The 6,922-nt window shown below is 43.2% G+C and overlaps 1 pseudogene; it reads right to left on the bottom strand.

Moving 5' to 3' along the window:
• Window positions 1–5,726: 5,726 nt before the first annotated feature.
• On the bottom strand, window positions 5,727–6,603 carry LOC103747328 (annotated as a pseudogene).
• Window positions 6,604–6,922: the final 319 nt, after the last annotated feature.

The raw sequence follows: 6,922 nt of genomic DNA, 5'->3' as shown, positions 1-6,922 counted from the left end.
ACCTGTGCTGAATCAGGGGGAGTTTGAAAAGAATAACTTTGCCCATAAATCACATAAGCTGCGTGTCCATTAGAAGAACCATCAGTAAATACCAACATAGCCTGGGTAAAGGAGGCAGTAGGACCATACTGAGCAGAGGCAGTCCTTAGTTCCTTAAGCTGCTTAAAAGGCACAGGCGCATGAGACTGCACCCTGTTGCCCTGCTGATCAACTTTCTCAGAAACTGGGAAGACCTGAAATCCATGCACTGACTCTCCTCTTTCTACCGCGGCCCCAATGGCCTGTCGTAGTGGAGATTGCAAGGTTCTAAGCGGGTACCAGATTCTTGCTGAAGGCTCCTGGGCCATGGCAATCGTGGGAGGTGCAACAGCCTTCGGTGGCCTTGGAGGAGGAGGCTCTAATCCTACCATGATAGAGGGTGTTGGGGTAGTCCTAATTCTTTTCTCTTTGTTCTTAAACAGTTCCCTCTTCACAGCGTCTAACTCTGCCCTTAATTGCTTAATTTCCCAGTGATCAGGCAAAGCAGTTAGAGGTGGACATGTCTCCTGATCGTACTCAACCGTCTCCTCTCCTAGGGCAGACAGCCTCAGGGTCAAGAGATCCCTCTTCTAGCCCCAGATGGGGGTCCTCACAAAAGGGTGGCAAGGCTAATGGAGCTGGCTCTGGTGGAGCAGAAGGTTTGGTTTTACTTTTATCCCAGCAGCAGCTTATCGGATTCTCCTTTTTAGTCTCAGCCTTTGCTCCTCGGGCCCCAAGCATATTCCTTACAAAAACCGAGTGACTGTTTCCTTGCCCCATCTTCTCCCAAGATAAATACTCACCTCTCCCCAATCTTACCGAGTGCACTCAATTTCTCCAGCGGTGTCCTTCACTTTTTCCCCTACTTTTCAGGTCCCTCTTCCGGGCGCCACTTGCCAGTGCCAGCCAGCCAAGATAGACAGTACCTGAAAGGGGGAGTGAGGATTGAAAGAAAAAACAAGAGGCAGAAAAGATACTTGGGAGGGCTGTCAGTAGAGACTGCAGCCACGGTTTAGTTCAGCTCCACCTTTTTATACAGAAGAACTCAATTAGTTTCAACAGCTGTTTTTCCCACCTGTATCTGAGGGTCAAGGTGTGGTCAAATACTTGTTTTGTGAGCTCCACCATATAAACACATTCCTCCTGATTTGGCAGATTAGGTACTGGTGTGCAAAATGCAAACTCAGGAAACAAGCCTGCCACAGCTTATGTACATAATGGATTAATAGCTCCCAACAATTAAGATCAAGGCATAAATTAATTAAATGGAAACCATAAAAAAACCAATACAAATAATCAAATAAAACGTTGATTCTTAGCCAGGCAGGAAAATCTCTGTGAGTTCCAGGCCAGCTGGGGTTGCAAGGAGGTTGCAAGGTTGTCTCTGTCTCAAAAGACATCAAAACCAAACAAACAAAAAGTTTGGTTCTTTGAAAAGATAAACAAGACTGACAAACTCTTAGCCAAACTAACCAAAAGAAAGAAAGAGAAGACCCAAATCAGTAAAATTAGAGATGAAAAGGGAGACATTAAACAGACACCAATGAAATTGAGAAAATCATTAGGACTTACCTTGAAAACATATTGCACTAAATTGGAAAAAATCTAAAAGAAATGAATGAATCTCTAGATAAAAATAACCTACCAAGATTAAACCAAACTGAGAAAAACAATTTAAACATATCTATAACAAGCAGTGAAATTGAAAGAGTAATTTAAAATTTCACAAGTAATCCAGGTGTGGTGGTGCATGCCTTTAATCTCAGCACTCAAGAGGCAGAGGCAGTTGGATCTCTGTGAGTTTGAGGCCAGCCTGGTCTACATAACAAGTTCTGGGACAACCAAGGCTACATAGGGAGACACTGTCTCAAACAAAGTACAAAAACCTTCCCAAGTAGCACCAGCAAGATAGCTCAGTGAGTAAAGGTATTTGATGTCAAGTGAAGCCTGATGACCTGAATTTGGGATCCACATGGTTGAAGGAGCAAACCAACATCTGAAAGTTTTCTTCTGACCTCAACACATGGTCTATGTCATATGTGTGTAAGCACACATGCATACACACACACACACACATACACACGTATACACACTAAAGGTAATTTTTTAATTTTTCAAAAAAATCCCCAATTAAAAAAAGTCCAGGCCTAGACGAATTCACAAGTAAATTTTACTCAGCCTTCAAAGAACCAGTGCTTCTCAAACCATTCCATAAAATAGAAAAGGAAGGAAGGAACATTATAAAGCTATTTGAGTTTTTTGTTTCTTTTTTAAATTGGGTTTTCTTTTTCTTTTTTTGAAACATGATATCTCTGTAGCCCCAACTGGCCTAGAACTTGTTATATAGATTAGGCTGGCCTTGATCTCACAGAGGTCCACCTGCTTCTCTGCCTCCCAAGTGCTGGGATTAAAGCCATGTACCACCACCCCTGGCTACAAAACTGTTTTTATGAAGGTTAAATTACCCTAATACCAAAAGCACAAAAAACATAATAAAAAAAAGAAAATCATAGATTAATTTCCCTGGTGAATTTAGGCACAAAAATTCTCAGCAAAATACATGCAAACTGAATTGAAGAACACATGTAAAAATGATTTACCATGATCAAGTTGGGTATGGTTGAGAGATACAGGAATGGTTCAATATATACATATATATCGATAACTGCCATAAATTATATAAGTGGACTGAAGGACAAAAATCACAGTCATCTCAATAGATGCAGAAAAGGCTTTTGAAAAACTCCAACATCCCTTCATGTTAAAAGTCCTGAAGAAGCCAGTGTGGTGGCGCACACCTTTAATCCCAGCACTCGGGAGGCAGAGGCAGGCGGATCTCTGTGAGTTCAAGGCCAGCCTAGTCTACATAGTGAGTTCCAGGACAGCTGGGGCTACAGGGAGACCCTGTCTCAAAAAAAGACCAAAAAAAAGTCCTGAAGAAACTCAGAATAGAAGGAACATATCTCAATATAATAATGCCACATATGACAAACCTACAGCCAATATTGTATTAAATGGGGAAAATTCAAAGGGTTTCCACTAAACTCAGAGACAAAACAAGGATGCCCACTCTCTCCACTTTTATTCAATATAGCACTAGAAATTTTAGGTAGACCAGTAAGACAAGAGAAGCAAATAACAGGAACAAAAATAGGAAATAAAGTCAAAGTATCTCTATTTGCAAATATGATTCTGTACATGAGAAATCATAAATATTCCACCAGAAAGTTCTTATGTTTATTATTTTATTCTTTAAGAATTCCATATATGCATGACATCATACATACAAGGACCCTTCTTTTCCTTTGCAACTTCATGTACTTTTTTTAGGCTTTTATTTTATTTTTATTGAGTTTTGGTGATTTTTATGCAATGTACTTTGGTGGTATTTTTTATTTATTTTTTAATTTTATGTATAGAAGTGTATTGCCTGCATGTATGTAAGTGCACCTGTGTCATGCAATGCCTGCAGAGGACAGAAGAGTGCATCAGATCCCCTGGAACTGGAGTTGCAAATGGTTGTTATTCACCATGCAGGTGCTGGGATTTGAACCCAGATCTTCTGCAAGAGCAGCCAGTGCTCTTAAATGCTGAGCCATCTCTACAGTCCAGTTTGATGGTATTTAGATCCACTCCCCTATCTGTACAGTTTAATGTACTCTCTTTTGTATATAATATGACCTTTAGAGTCTTATTTGCCCACCGAGTCCACATAGTGCTGCCAGTATATGTGTGGGTGGAGGGTTATCTACTAGAGCATGGGTAGCTTCTCAGGGCCCACATCCCTGAAGAAAACTGATTCCCCACAGCCATCAATTGCCAATAACATCTCAGCTAGGGATGGGACTTGATGACCTCCTCCTCTGTACATGCTGGGATTTTGTCTAGCTTGATATTGTGCAGATCTTGTGCATGCAGGCATAACCACTGTGAGATCATGTGTGCAACAGCCTTATGTCCAGAAACCACTGTCTCACTGATGTCATTCAATACCTCTGGCTGTTAAAATCTTCCTATCCCCTCTTCTGTGATGATATCCAAGGCTTGGGAGGGAGGGATGTAATATAGGTGTCCCATTTAGGGCTGAGCACTTCACATCTCTTTATTTTCTTCATATTGACCAGTTAACAGACTCTGTACTAACAGGAATCTACTGCAAAAAGAAGCTTCTCAGATGAAGATTGAAAGATGCACTAATATGTGGATGTAAAGATAAGTACTAAGAATGGTTTAATACTATGTCCATTAAGCAGTCCCCTAGGGCCTACAACCTATGTTCAATTAAATGTACCAGGCATGTATTCCATCTTGTGCTGCAGGCCCTAAATTTAATCAGAAAGATGTTGGTTACTCCCATAACATTCATGCCACTATTCCAGCAGTGGGCATATCTTGCCAGGCCCATCATTCTTATAGCTCACAGAGATCACAGCTAGGTAAAACTGTTGATTACTTTTCTCCCTCAATAGCTTGCATAGCACTTTCTAGCACTATATAATCTACCCTGTAGAGATGAAATTTCCAGGTTTGTACCAGCTTGATTCTCCATGTCCTATGTCTCAAGTTTGTGATATCATCAACAATAGGGTCTTTCCATCAAGCTCTGGAGGGTAATGAAGAGCAATGGCAATAGCCTGTATATTTGGGGGGAGATATGGTACCTACTGATAAACAACTCAAAAAGAGGCACTCCATGCCTAGTACTGAACTTTTTGATAGTCTTTGGTGTCTAAGGGAGGTATTGTCAACCTGCTATAGGGTAACACCATTTAAACTCCTTTTTTGTACAATTGACTGCTTTAGCATACATTTTATTTTTTTCTTTATAAAAGGCGAGAGTGCATTGTTGAGTAGAGGGCTAAAGGAAGGAAAGCCCTTTCTGAAGTGGAGTCTCCCTGCCCCTATCCCTAAGACTGTAACATCTCTATATATATATAGTTGTATTTAAAAACCAAACAAGCCGGGCATGGTGGTGCATGCCTTTGATCCCAGCACTTGGGAGGCAGAGGCAGGCAGATCTTTGTGAGTTTGAGGCCAGCCTGGTCTACATAGTGAGTTCCAGAACAGCCGGGGCTGCAAGGAGACCCTGTCTTAAAAAGACAAAAAATAAAAAATTAAATTGAAAAATAAAAAACAAACAAAAACAAAACTCAGCAAACAAACTTACAACCTGGATTTCATCCCTCTCCCAATGCCTGCCCTACATAGCTCCTGCTCAGGGATCCCATAGCTCTACATGTGAGCTGTGGCCCCCTTGTCCCAGCTCCTTCCCAAAGGGTAGAGAAAAATACACACACCCTAGTGCATTCCTCACTCACAGATGTTATCACCTCCCTTTCCCCTGGCTCCCTTGAACTACTGGGATCTTTTTTGAAAACTTTGTCCTTTACCCTGAGTGTCTGGGAAACCAGAACATACATACATGTACACACACACACACACACACAAAGAAAAAAAAAACATTGCATGTTCTCTTCCTTCAGGAAATAAAAAGTATGCCTGATCCTACTGATATCCCACCACTGCTTGGGCCTAAAGTCCTAATGGACAGAGTCTAGTGGAAATTCTGGAGGGGGCCATCCAACAGGGTGGGGTCTATGGGAAGCTTCTTAGCCTGCAAGAGAGATATAAGGGGGATTTTAGGGAGTGGATCCGCACAGTCAGTGGATGCTCAAGAGAGAAAGCAGTGGGGGATGGTTGCTGCCCACTCAGATCTGTTTCTTGTGGTTCACGTGGGCCAGCTTCACATTCTCCGCCTCAGTGGAGGGTGGGGGCTGCTCCAGGTAACAACTAATCATAAGCCAGTACATGAAGACACCAGCAATGGAGCCCAGGAGCGGAGAGACGATAGGTACCCACTACCAGTGTTGGCCGGTCGTAAAGACTTCTGAGCCCCAGCCAGCCAGGGCAGTGAAAAGATGTGGGCCAAAGTCATGGGCAGGATTGACAGCATAGCTGGAGTTGAAGCTTATGGAGGTGCCAATGACCAGGACCACAAAGCCCACAGTGAAAGCCACCAGGCCACCAGGGACAGGGCTGTTGTAGGGGTCAACAATGGCCAGCACACACAGGATGAGGGAGGTTGTGCCTATAAACTGATCAAAAAAGACATTGACCATGTCCAAGTGTCCAGAAGGGTAGGTAGCAAAGATGCCAGCTATGCCATTGGGGCCGGAGACGATAAGTTTGTTGTTGGCAAAGCCCCAGATTGCATCATAGTACAGCCCCAAAATGATCCCGGCACCCAAAAAGGCTCCCAGTGTCTGAGCCAGCATGTATATGGGCCGCTTGATCCAGGGCTCACGTGCCAGGAAGCACATGGCAAAGGTCACCGCAGGGTTCAGGTGGGCTCCAGATACCTAGCCAGCCACGAGGATGGCAAGGGTAACAGCAAAGCCAAAGGCCAAGTTGATTACGAGGGAAACCACCATGGGTACCCCTATTGAGCACCACCTGGGCCATGGAGCCACATCCAAGCATGAGGATGAGAGTCCCCAGGCACTCCACCAGCGACTGGTGAAGCAGCTGGTAGCAGATGTGGAACATCTCCCCACAGCAGTTCATCAGCTCCTTCTGTTGACCCATGGCAGGAGCAGGTGACCACGCTGGTCGTGGGAAATGGAGTGCAGCAGGCATGGTTCGCCTTAAACTCCTTTTATATATGTTAAGCTTCTAAAGTAATAGGTTTCTGAATGGCTCTTTCAAAGGTCTTTACTGTTAGTTCTCTCCCTATATTCCCTCCTCTACTTGCTCCCTACCTTCTATTCCATTTAATCCTTTCTGTTCCAATATTTACCTTTCTCCCTTCACACTACCTGAATTGTGCCTCCCTTTGCCTTGAAATTCATGTCCCCTTTAATATTTTCCTGCCTTCTATTATAACTCCAAAGCTAGCATTCACCTA

Source organism: Nannospalax galili, unplaced genomic scaffold (assembly GCF_000622305.1).
Source record: "Nannospalax galili isolate Female #2095 unplaced genomic scaffold, S.galili_v1.0 scaffold225, whole genome shotgun sequence".
Taxonomy (NCBI): Eukaryota; Metazoa; Chordata; class Mammalia; order Rodentia; family Spalacidae; genus Nannospalax; species Nannospalax galili.
This window is presented reverse-complemented; position numbering and strand designations above follow the sequence as displayed.